The sequence below is a fragment of the Bos taurus genome, chromosome 3 (assembly GCF_002263795.3).
Source record: "Bos taurus isolate L1 Dominette 01449 registration number 42190680 breed Hereford chromosome 3, ARS-UCD2.0, whole genome shotgun sequence".
NCBI lineage: Eukaryota > Metazoa > Chordata > Mammalia > Artiodactyla > Bovidae > Bos > Bos taurus.
The window spans coordinates 117,527,901-117,539,451 of NC_037330.1; positions in this window are offsets into that span (position 1 = coordinate 117,527,901).

An 11,551-nucleotide genomic window follows, 5' to 3' on the forward strand; every position below is an offset into this window, starting at 1 on the left:
GAACTGGGTTTTTTAGCCCTCAGCGTACATGAATCCCAGCAGTATTGACACGTCAGCCTCTCTTTCCATTTGGTTTGTGGGACACGTCACTCTGAAAGCGTTCCCTGTCTGCTTTGCAGGCCCACTTCTTCTGCCTGGTTATTCATTGAGAGAATTCTTTAATACTTGATCCTGGGTCCTCCTCACCCCACACTCCCTCCTTCAGCAAATCTCATCCACACGTGGCTTGAATTTCCATTTATCTAAAGGTGGTTTGTTCATTTGTGTTTCCTACCAGCTCTAGATCCACATGTTCATGTATCATTCACATGATATCTCAGGGGTGTCTCAAAAGTCACTCATGCTCCACATGTCTCAGTTGAAATTGTGAACTGCAGTATGAAGAGGGCCACAGCAAGGAATGGAGGGAGGCCTTCAATCCGAGAGCACGTGAAGAAATGAGTGCTGCGAACAGCTACATAAGCGTGGAAATGGGTCCTTCCAGTCAAGCCTCAGATGAGACTCCAGTCCAGGCCAACACCTCAGTTGCAGCCTTGCAGAGGACTCCTGACCCATGAAAACTGCAATAACAAGTGGATGTGGTTTTAAGCTACTGAATTTGTGGTAATTTGTTACACAGCTGCTGCTGCTGCTGCTGCTAAGTCACGTCAGTCGTGTCCGACTCTGTGCGACCCCGTAGACGGCAGCCCACCGGGCTCCCCCGTCCCTGGGATTCTCCAGGCAAGAACACTGGAGTGGGTTGCCATTTCCTTCTCCAACGCAGGAAAGTGAAAAGTGAAAGTGAAGTCGCTCAGTCGTGTCCGACCCTCAGCGACCCCATGGACTGCAGCCTTCCAGGCTCCTCTGTCCAAGGGATTTTCCAGGCAAGAGGACTGGAGTGGGGTGCCATCGCCTCCTCCAGTGTTACACAGCAGTGGATAACAAATACACCCTCCATCACCAAGTCCTACCAGCTTTATCCCCTGACCCCCATGCCCAGCAAGTCTGTGTCACCAAATGACAGCCTCCTTTTTGGCTTCCGCTTCAGGCCTTTCCTGAACTCATCTTTCTCTGTCTTGTCCCAGCACATTTTCTCATGTGGGTCCTTTGGCTTGGAATCTTCTTCTGTCCCTGCTGCTTCTGGGAAATCTGATGTATTCCTCAAACTTTGGTCATCAGTTACTCAGGAAAACCTTTCTTGAGTGTCCTAAGTACAACGCCCACTTGACACCTCTCCTCAGTGGGTTTTGTCATGGTTGCAGTTTTACAGTTATTTATGTCCTTTTGTCCTTAGTGACTGCATCTTCCATCAGAATGTAAGCTGTAGGGGTCAGGAACTATGCTTAGTTTTGCACATTACTGTACCCCCAGCACCTGGCAAACAGTAGATACACTGGCTAGATGAATGAATGATCAAATGGACAAATGAATGGATGGATACGCGTGTCTATTTTTTAAAGGAGTGTAATTTGTTTATTTTTTAAGGAACATTTTATTCATTTGACTGCCGCGGGTCTTAGTTGCGGCGCCCGGGATCTTCGATCTTCCTTTGCAGCACGAAGTGTCTTTAGTTGCAGCAAGTGGAATCTAGTGCCCTGACCAGGGATGCAAACCAGGTCCCCTGCAATGGGATCACAGAGTCTTAGCCAGTGGCCGACTAGGGAAGTCCAGTATGTCCGTTTGTGATGCTCGGGGTTTAGGATACAAACCTTCCTACCTCCAGAACGTTGGGAATTTTGGAGCCAAAAGTGCTGCCTCCTGTGCCTCACTCAGGACGACCCAAACTAAGTTCAGTTTTGCTCTTGGAAAAAGATGGTTAATTTCTGATTTTGAGACCTTAAACTGTCTAGCAATAAGAAAGGTGCCTGATGTCCTGGACATGTTCAGCTGCCTGAGCAGCAGATGCTATTTTCCAGAGTTTGTTCCTGTTCCCTGTGCTCCTCTAAATAGGATTCTGCCACTGCTGCCATCAAGAGGCAGGCTCTGAGCCTCCTCCCCTCCAAGCTGGGTGAGCTGTGCCTACTTTGACCAACAGAGAGAGTGGACGATGCACATTACATGTTTTCCAAGTTTAGGTCATAAAAGACCACACAACTTCTGCCTGCTTCTCTGAAATGCTTGCTCTTGGGGAAGTCATTCACCAAGTAAGAAGTCCAGCTACTCTGAGGCTGCTTGGCTGGAAAAGCCACACACATAAGCACTGCATTCAACGACACCCTGATGAGCTGGCATGGCCAACAGCCATCAGTGAGTGCCAGCCCAGTTCAGTGAGTCATCTTGGACATCCATTCCAGGGGACCCTCACACTAGGATTCTGAGCCCCAGCCAACATCTGACTATAACCTTATGAGAGACCCTGAGCAAGGACTGCCTGGCTAAGCCCTTCATGAATTCTGACCCACAAAATCACAAGCTAAATAAGGTTTCTTTTTTAAAAGTGAAGTATAGTTGATTTGACCATAACGCATCAGTCTCACTTTGCTGAGTGATTGAGTTTCATATATGTATACATGTATATACATAGACGTGTTGGTGGTCACTCAGCTGTGTCTCTTTGCGACCCCGTGGACTGCAGCACGCCAGGCTTCCCTGTCCTTCAGTATCTCCCAGAGTTTGCTCAAACCCATGTCCATTGTGTCGGTGATGCCATCCAACCATCTCATCCTCTGTTGCCCCCTTCTCCTCCTGCCCTCCATCTTTCCCAGCATCAGGGTCTTTTCAAATGATTCAGCTCTTCGCATTAGGTGGCCAAAGTACTGGAGCTCCAGCTTCAGCATCAGTCCTTCCAATGAGTATTCAGGATTGATTTCTTTTAGGATTGTCTGGTTGGATCTCCTTGCTGTCCAAGGGACTCTCAAGAGTCTTTTCCAGCGCCACAGTTCGAAAGCATCAATCCTTTGACACTCAGCTTTCTTTATGGTCCAACTCTCACATCTGTACATGACTACTGGAAAAACCATAGCTTTGACTACAGAATTTTGTTGGCCAAGTGATGTCTCTATTTTTTAATATGCTGTCTAGGTTTGTCATAGCTTTTCTTCCAAGGAGCAAGCATCTTTTAATTTCATGGCTGCAGTCACCATCTGCAGTGATTTTGTAGCCCAAGAAAATAAAATCTGTTACTGTTTCCATTTTTTCCCCAACTATTTGCCATGAAGGGATGGGACCTTATGCCATGATCTTCGTTTTTTGAATGTTGAGTTTTAAGCCAGCTTTTTCACTCTCCTCTTTCACCTTCATCAAGAGGCTCTTTAGTTCCTCTTAGCTTTCTCCCATAAGGGTGGTGTCATCTGCATATCTGAGGTTATTGACATTTCTCCTGGCAGTGTTGATTCCATCTTGAGCTTCATCCAGCCCGGCATTTCACGTGATATACTTTGCAAATAAGTTAAATAATCAGGGTGACAATATACAGCCTTGATGTACTCCTTTCCCAGTTTGGAACCCATCCATTTTTCCATGTCCTGTTCTAACTGTTGCTTCTTCATCTGCATACAGGTTTCTCAGGAGGCAGGTAAAGTGGTCTGGTATTCCCATCTCTTGAAGAATTTTCCAGTTTGTTGTGATCCACACAGCCAAAGGCTTTAGTGTAGTCAATGCAGAAGTAGATGTTTTTCTGGAATTCCTTTGCTTTTTCTATGATCCAGTAGCTGTTGGCAATTTGATCTCTGGTTCCTCTGCCTTTTCTAAATTCAGCTTGTACATCGGGAAGTTTGCAGTTCACGTATTGTTGAAGCCTAGCTTCAAGAATTTTGAGCATTACCTTGCTAGCATGTGAAATGAATGCAGTTGTGTGGTAGTTTGAACATATATAGAGAGAGTTTTCAGATTAATTTCCATTATAGTTTATTACAAGACACTCAGTTAACTCCCTGTTATGCAGTAAATCCATGTTGCTTATCTATCTTATGTATAGTAGTTTGTAGATACAAACCAATCCCATACTACTAATTTATCCCTCCCCCTTCCTCTCCCCTTTGGTGACCATGTTTGTTTTCCACATCTGTGAGTCTGTTTTGTATATAGATTCACATGGATTATTTTTTAGGCTCTACATATAAGTGATATCATTTAACATTTGTCTTTCTTCACTGAGAAAGTAAGTCATTTGAGTTAATTCACTGAGTATAATGGGTCAAGTGTCGCTAGTGGTAGAGAACCCGCCTGCCAGCGCAGGAGACACAGGAGATGTGAGCTCCATCCCTGGGCTGGGAAGATCCCCTGGAGGAGGGCATGACCAGCCACTCCAGTGTTCTTGCCTGGAGAATCCCATGGACAGAGGAGCCTGGTGGGCTGCAGTCCATGGGGTCACAGTCAGACAGGACTGAAGCGACTCAGCACACACGCACGCACCGAGTAGAATACTCTCTGAGTCCGTCTGCAAATGGCAATATGTCATTCTTTATACGGCTGAGTAATATTCCACCATGTATATATACCACATCTTTTTAAGCAGATCGTCTACTGATGAGCACTTGGGTTGTTTCCATATCTCAGCTATTATAAATAGTGCTGTTGTGAATGCTGGGATGCATGTATCTTTTTTTTTTTTCAAAATCTACAGAGATTTTATTGAGCTCACCTTCTAATGGAGTTGATATTCCCATCCATGCTTCCTCCTGAATAATGCTGGAACCTGTCTCTTATTCTCTGAAGCCAAATCTTCACCCTCTTTTTAACTGGATGAATAAAACACCTTGCAAATGATTCCTTTTTTTTCCTTTACTTTTGTGTGTGTGTGTGTGTGTTTATTTTGTGTTTAATAGATTTCTATTTTATTCTTTTTTTTTTACATTTTTTTTCTTTTTTAAATTTTATTTTATTTAACTTTACAATATTGTACTGGTTTTTCCATATATCAAAATGAATCTGCCACAGGTATACATGTGTTCCCCATCCTGAAGCCTCCTCCCTCATCCCTCCTCATACCATTCCTCTGGGTCGTCCCAGTGCACCAGCCCCAAGCATCCAGTATCGTGCATCGAACCTGGACTGGTGATTCGTTTCATATATGATATTATACATATTTCAATGCCATTCTCCCAAATCATCCCACCCTCTCCCTCTCCCACAGAGTCCAAAAGACTGTTCTATACATCAGTGTCTCTTTTGCTGTCTCGTATACAGGGTTATTGTTACCACCTTTCTAAATTCCATATATATGTGTTAGTGTTTTTCTTTCTGGCTTACTTCACTCTGTATAATAGGCTCCAGTTTCATCCACCTCATTAGAACTGATTCAAATGTATTCTTTTTAATGGCTGAGTAATACTCCATTGTGTATATGTACCACAGCTTTCTTATCCATTCATCTGCTGATGGACATCTAGGTTGCTTCCATGTCCTGGCTATTATAAACAGTGCTGTGATGAACACTGGGGTACATGTGTCTCTTTCAATTCTGGTTTTCTCAGTGTGTATGCCCAGCAGTGGGATTGCTGGATCATAAGGCAGATCCTATTGCTGGATCATAAGGCAGTTCTATTTCCAGTTTTTTAAGGAATCTCCACACTGTTCTCCATAGTGGCTGTACTAGTTTGCATTCCCTTTTCTCCACACCCTCTCCAGCATTTATTGCTTGTAGACTTTTGGATCACAGCCATTCTGATTGGCGTGAAATGGTACCTCATGGTGGTTAGTATCTTTTTTAATTAGAGTTTTCATATTTTCCAGATATATGCCTAGGAGTGGGAATGCTGGATCATATGGTAGTTCTGTCTTTAGTTTTTAAAGGAACTTCCATTCTGTTTTCCATAGTGGCTGCACCAATTTACACCTCCAACAACAGTGTAGGAAGGTTCCTTTTCTCCATACCCTCTCCAGCAAAATAAGTTTTTTTAAGCTGCTAAGTTTGGAGGTGACTTGTTACATAACAGTAGTAGCATGAAGAGCAATTCTGTACCCAGAGTGGGGTCTTAATACACCAAAAACTCAAAATGTACAGTACCGTCCTGGGACTGGGCAGCAGGCACCTGGAAGGAGCTGAGAAGACTCTTGGCGGAGCCCTGATGGGCCTGGATGATGCTCAGAGTGAGAAAATGCCGCTGGAAGATGGAGGAAAATTACCACTAGACACTGATGGAAAGCTTAGCAAACTGTTGCGTGCAATAGTGTAGGAAATAGGAAACTGTGCCCAGTGAACTTCATGGTTCTGGCATAGAAGATTTCCAGGAAAAATACTGGAAGTTCCAGCTGCGCCTGAGTGACAGGTCTGAAGCAAGCAGGACCAGGCCAAGCACAAATGAAGAGGTTGTCATAAACTGCCGGTTTGGGGCCCACAGGAGGCCACACCGATAGCTGGTTATTCAGCCTTGTTTTGTGCACTGTGAGCAAGGACTGGAAAAGGAAGAAAATGACAAATAACTCCTGTTTTCTGTGGCAATGGGGAAAGGAATTTTATAGTGACTCTGGTTTGGGGAAATTTGAGTAAGTGTCAGAAAATCTCTCACACTGTGCAAATTTAATTGGCAGTGCTATTTTTATTGTGAAACGTGTCCTTTAAGAAAGGGGGAGAAGGACCTCCCTGGTCATCCAGTGCCTAATAAGACTCCACCTTGCAATCCCTGGTTGGGTAACTAAGATCCCACATGCCGTGGGGTAACTAAGCCCACACACTGCAACTAGAGTGGCCGTGTGCCCCAATGAAAGATGGTGTGGTGAAGATCCTGTACACTGAGACTTAAGACCTGATGCAACCAAATTAATTCATTAATTAAAAAGCGGATGTGGGTTCCGTTCCTGGTCAAGGAACTAAGGTCCCACGTGCCTGGCACACAATACAGCCAAAGCAAAGTGGGAGGGGGGCAGAGAACTGAGAACACCACGTGCCTATCTGGGACCAGGCACTGGGCTCTCAACAGCTTTGTAAGCAAAGTCATATTGGCGGTGGACAGGGCGCACAAGGTGTCCCTCGAGTCTTCAGGTGAGAGCCAAATAGCAGGTGTGTGAAAAATTGACCTAAGGCTGAAGAAGGAACAACCAGGAAGGAAAAGCTGCTGTTACCTTTCTGCATTGCCACAGAAGACAGAACAGTTATTTGTCTTGTTTTGTTTGCTTTTCCAGTCCTTTCTCACAGTGCACAAAACAAGCCTGAATAACAGTTGTGCAATTATTATTGCTGAATTCTTGCAGTTCACACAGGGCCAGAAGTAGTTCCTGTATCCACTAGTCAGAGTGGAAAGTCTTCTTTGAAAACTGGCTGTGATGTTGAGATGCCAAAATAAATTCCCTGTGGGCAAAGGGCAGAGCTGGAAGGCATGGGTGTAGGGCAGCTAGGCCTCCACAGGGGGTAGAGAGGACTTGGGTTGGCAGGTGGGACAGTTAACTTGGGATCACTTCATAAGGGTCCTCAATGCCAAGAGGGTGAGTGAAGCTCTATGGAATCCTAGACATTTTTACCATTAGCAAAATCTCAGCCTCCCACAAGGTGATGGGTGTGTGCAGCCTCTCCTGCCTTTACCTACCTGCTTTCCCCGACCCCTGCGCCATCTTCAATCTGTAGCCACTCAGAACTACAAAACCCTGTTATTAGGCCAGAAAGAGCCCCGGAGGCCTTGTAATCCCACCACTCCACATTAGACAGGAAATGTGGCCCACTCTGAGACCCCCTTTTTCCAGATTCAACTTATTGGCTTCTCTTGATCTGAATGTTGGGGTGCCCAAGGGCCTGGCCCTCTCTTCGCTTCAGTTTCCTGTCTTCAGAAGTCATCTTCATTCGTTCTGTGGCTTTAAAGACCCCAATATTCTGATGACCTGTCCACGCAGGACTCTTGTCCTGACCTCTTCTTGGAACTCTGCATACATGCATACAACATACACCCCCAGCCATCTGCTCACCATCCCCGCCTGGACGGCTAACAGACATCTCGGATTAAACACGTTCCAAATGCAACTCCTGCTCTTTTCCCAAAACGTGTCCTCTCCAATCTTTGCATCTCACCACCCACCCAGGGGATCCTGTGGAAACCCAGGTGTCGTCCTCCATTCCCACCTTCTTTCACACCCGTGTCCAGTGCAGTGGGAGGTCTTGCCTGTCCTTGGGAAGCTTGGACATCCCATTTCTGCCACTGTGATGGCACACACCAAGCCCTGCTATTTCTTCCCTGGATGAATGAGATTGTCTTCTCTTAGACTCCTTGCCCTCCTGATTTCCCAGAAAAGGAGAGAAATCTTTGAAAACATGACTCAGTCCATTGCTCTCCTGGCTCTAAGTCTTCCCATTGCAAGACCCTCATCGTGGGCATTTAGGTGAACAATAGCAATTTTATATTTGTGAATATAATTTGACTTTCCATAAATGAGACTTGGTCAAACATTTTCTGAAATTCTTTAACTAGAAAAATAGATTTACCATGAAACTTTCATCCTCTATTCACTTAATACTATGAGAAATAGCTTAAAAAAAAAAAAAAAAAAGCTCATCATTATTTACTTCTTATATAAAAAAAGTCTTTACTACTTTATCTCCATTGGGTACATAATTTTATGCTATTTTGAGTAATTAATTTCTGTGGGTTTTTGAAAAACAATCATTGGAGTATAATTGATTTACTGTATTGTATTAGTTTCTGTTGTATAGCAAAGTGCATCAGTCATACATGTACACACATCCCCTCTTTTTAAGATTCTTTTCCCATGTAGGTCATTACACCAAAGAACTGATGCTTCTGAACTGTGGTGTTGAGGAAGACTGTTGACAGTCCCTTGGACTGCAAGGAGATCCAACCGGTCCATCCCAAAGGAAGCCTGTCCTGAATATGCATTGGAAAAACCAATGCTGAAGCTGAAACTCCAATATGTTGGCCTCCTGATGCAAAGAACTGACTCATTTGAAAAGACCCTGATGCTGGAAAAGATTGAACGTGGGAGGAGAAGGGGACGACAGAGGATGAGATGGCTGGATGGCATCACTGACTCAATGGACATGAGTTTGGGTAAACTCCAGAAGTTGGTGATGGATGGGGAGGCCTGGCGTGCTGCAGTCCATGGGTCTCAAAGAGTCGGACACGACTGAGCTACTGAACTGAACTGATACATAACAGAGCTTAAGGAGCTTCCTTTGTAGCTCAGTCAGTAAAGAATCTGCCTGTAATGCAGGAGACCTGGGTTTGATCCCAGGGTCAGGAAGATCCCCAGGAGAAGGAAATGGCAAATCACTCCAGTATTCTCGCCTGGAGAATCCCATGGACAGAGGAGCCTGGTGGGCCACAGTCCATGGGATTTCAAGACTTGGACACGACTGAGCAACTAAACCACCAACCACCACCATACATAATAGAAGATTTACCATTTCAGCCATTTTCTTTCTTTCTTTTTTGCCACATCATGTGGCATGTGGGACTGAACTCGGGCCCCCTGCAGTGGGAGTGCGTGGTCCTAACCACTGGCTGCCAGGGAAGCATGGTTTCACCATTTTTAAGTGCACAAGTCAGTGGCGTTTAGCACACTCACAATACTGTGCCACCATCGCCATCTATTTCCAGAACTTTTTCATCCCAAACAGAAACCCTGTGCCCGTTAAATGACTGCTCCTTATCCCTCCCTCCCCCGAGCCCTGGTAACCCAGTTCTGCTGTTTCTGTGGATCTGCCTGCTCTAGGTGCTCACATAAATGGAATCATAGATCATTAGTTCTTTCATGTTTGGCTTATTTCACCTAGCAAAATGTTTCTAAGATTCATCCTTGTTGTAGAGTGTATTAGAATTTCATTAATTTTTTTTTTTTTTTTACTAAATAGTATCCTATTGTATAAATATACCACATTTTAACATTCATCTACTGAGGGACATGCATTGTTTTCACCTTTTCTCTATTGTGTATTGTGTATTCCCAAAGAAAGGCAATGCCAAAGAATGTTCAGACTACTGCACAATTGCACTCATCTCACACGCTAGCAAAGTAATGCTCAAAATTCTCCAAGCCAGGCTTCAACAGTACATGAACTGAAAACTACCAGATGTTCAAACTGGATTTAGAAAAGGCAGAGGAACCAGAGGTCAAATTGCCAACTTCCGTTGGATCATCAAAACAGAGAGCTCCAGAAAACCATCTACTTCTGCTTTATTGACTACGCCAAAGCCCTTGACTGTGTCAGTTCAGTTCAGTTGCTCAGTTGCGTCCGACTCTTTGCAACCCCATGATCCACAGCATGCCAGGCCCCCCTGTCCATCACCAACTCCCGGAGTTCACCCAGACCCACATTCATCAAGTCGGTAATGCCATCCAGCCATCCCATCCTCTGTCGTCCTCTTCTCCTCCTGCCTTCAATCTTTCCCAGCATCAGGGTCTTTTCAAATGAGTCAGCTCTTCACATCAGGTGGCCAAAGTATTGGAGTTTCAGCTTCAACATCAGTCCCTCCAATGAACACCCAGAACTGATCTCCTTTAGGATGAACTGGTTGCATCTCCTTGCAGTCCAAGGGACTCTCAAGAGTCGTCTCCAACACCACAGTTCAAAAGCATCAATTCTTTGGCACTCAGCTTTCTTTATAGTCCATCTCTCACATTGATACATGACCACTGGAAAAACCATAGCCTTGACTGTGTAGATCACAACAAACTGTGGTGGAAAATTCTTAAAAGAGATGGGAATACCAGACCACCTGACCTGCCTCCTGAGAAATCTGTATACAGATCAAGAAGCAACAGTTAGCACTGGACCTGGAACAACAGATTGGCTCCAGATCAGGAAAGGAGTACATGAAGGTTGTATATTGTCACCCTACTTATTTAACTTATATGCAGAGTACATAATGCAAAATGCTGGGCTGGATGAAACACAAGCTGGAATCAAGATTGCTGGGAGAAATATCAATAACCTCAGATATGCAGATGACACCACCCTTATGGCAGAAAGTGAAAAAGAACTAAAGAGCCTCCTGATGAAAATGAAAGAGGAAAGTGAAGACGTTGGCTTAAAACAACATTCAGAAAACTAAGATCATGGCATTTGGTCCCATCACTTCATGGCAAATAGATGGGAAAACAGTGGAAACAGTGAGAGACTATATTTAGGGGCTCCATAATCACTACAGATGGTGACTGCAGCCATGAAATAAAAAGTGCTTGCTCCTTGGAAGAAAAGTTATGACCAACCTAGACAGCATATTAAAAAGCAGAGACATTACTTTGCCAACAAAGGTCTGTCTAGTCAAAGCTGTGGTTTTTCCAGTAGTCGTGTATGGATGTGAGAGTTGGACTATAAAGAAAACTGAGCGCCAAGAATTGATGCTTTTGGACTGTGGTGTTGGAAAAGACTCTTGAGAGTCCCTTGGGCTGCAAGGAGATCCAACCAGTCCATCCAAAAGGAAATCAGTTCTGAATATTCATTGGAAGGACGGATGCTGAAGCTGAAACTCCAATACTTTGGCCACATGATGGGAAGAACTGACTCATTTTTGAAAAGACCCTGATGCTGGGAAAGATTGAAGGCAGGAGAAGGGGACAACAGAGGATGAGATGATTGGATAGCATCACAGACGTGATGGACATGAGTTTGAATAGGCTCTAGGAGTTGGTGATGGACAGGGAAGCCTGGTGTGCTGGTGTGCTGCAGTCCATGGGGTTGCAAAGT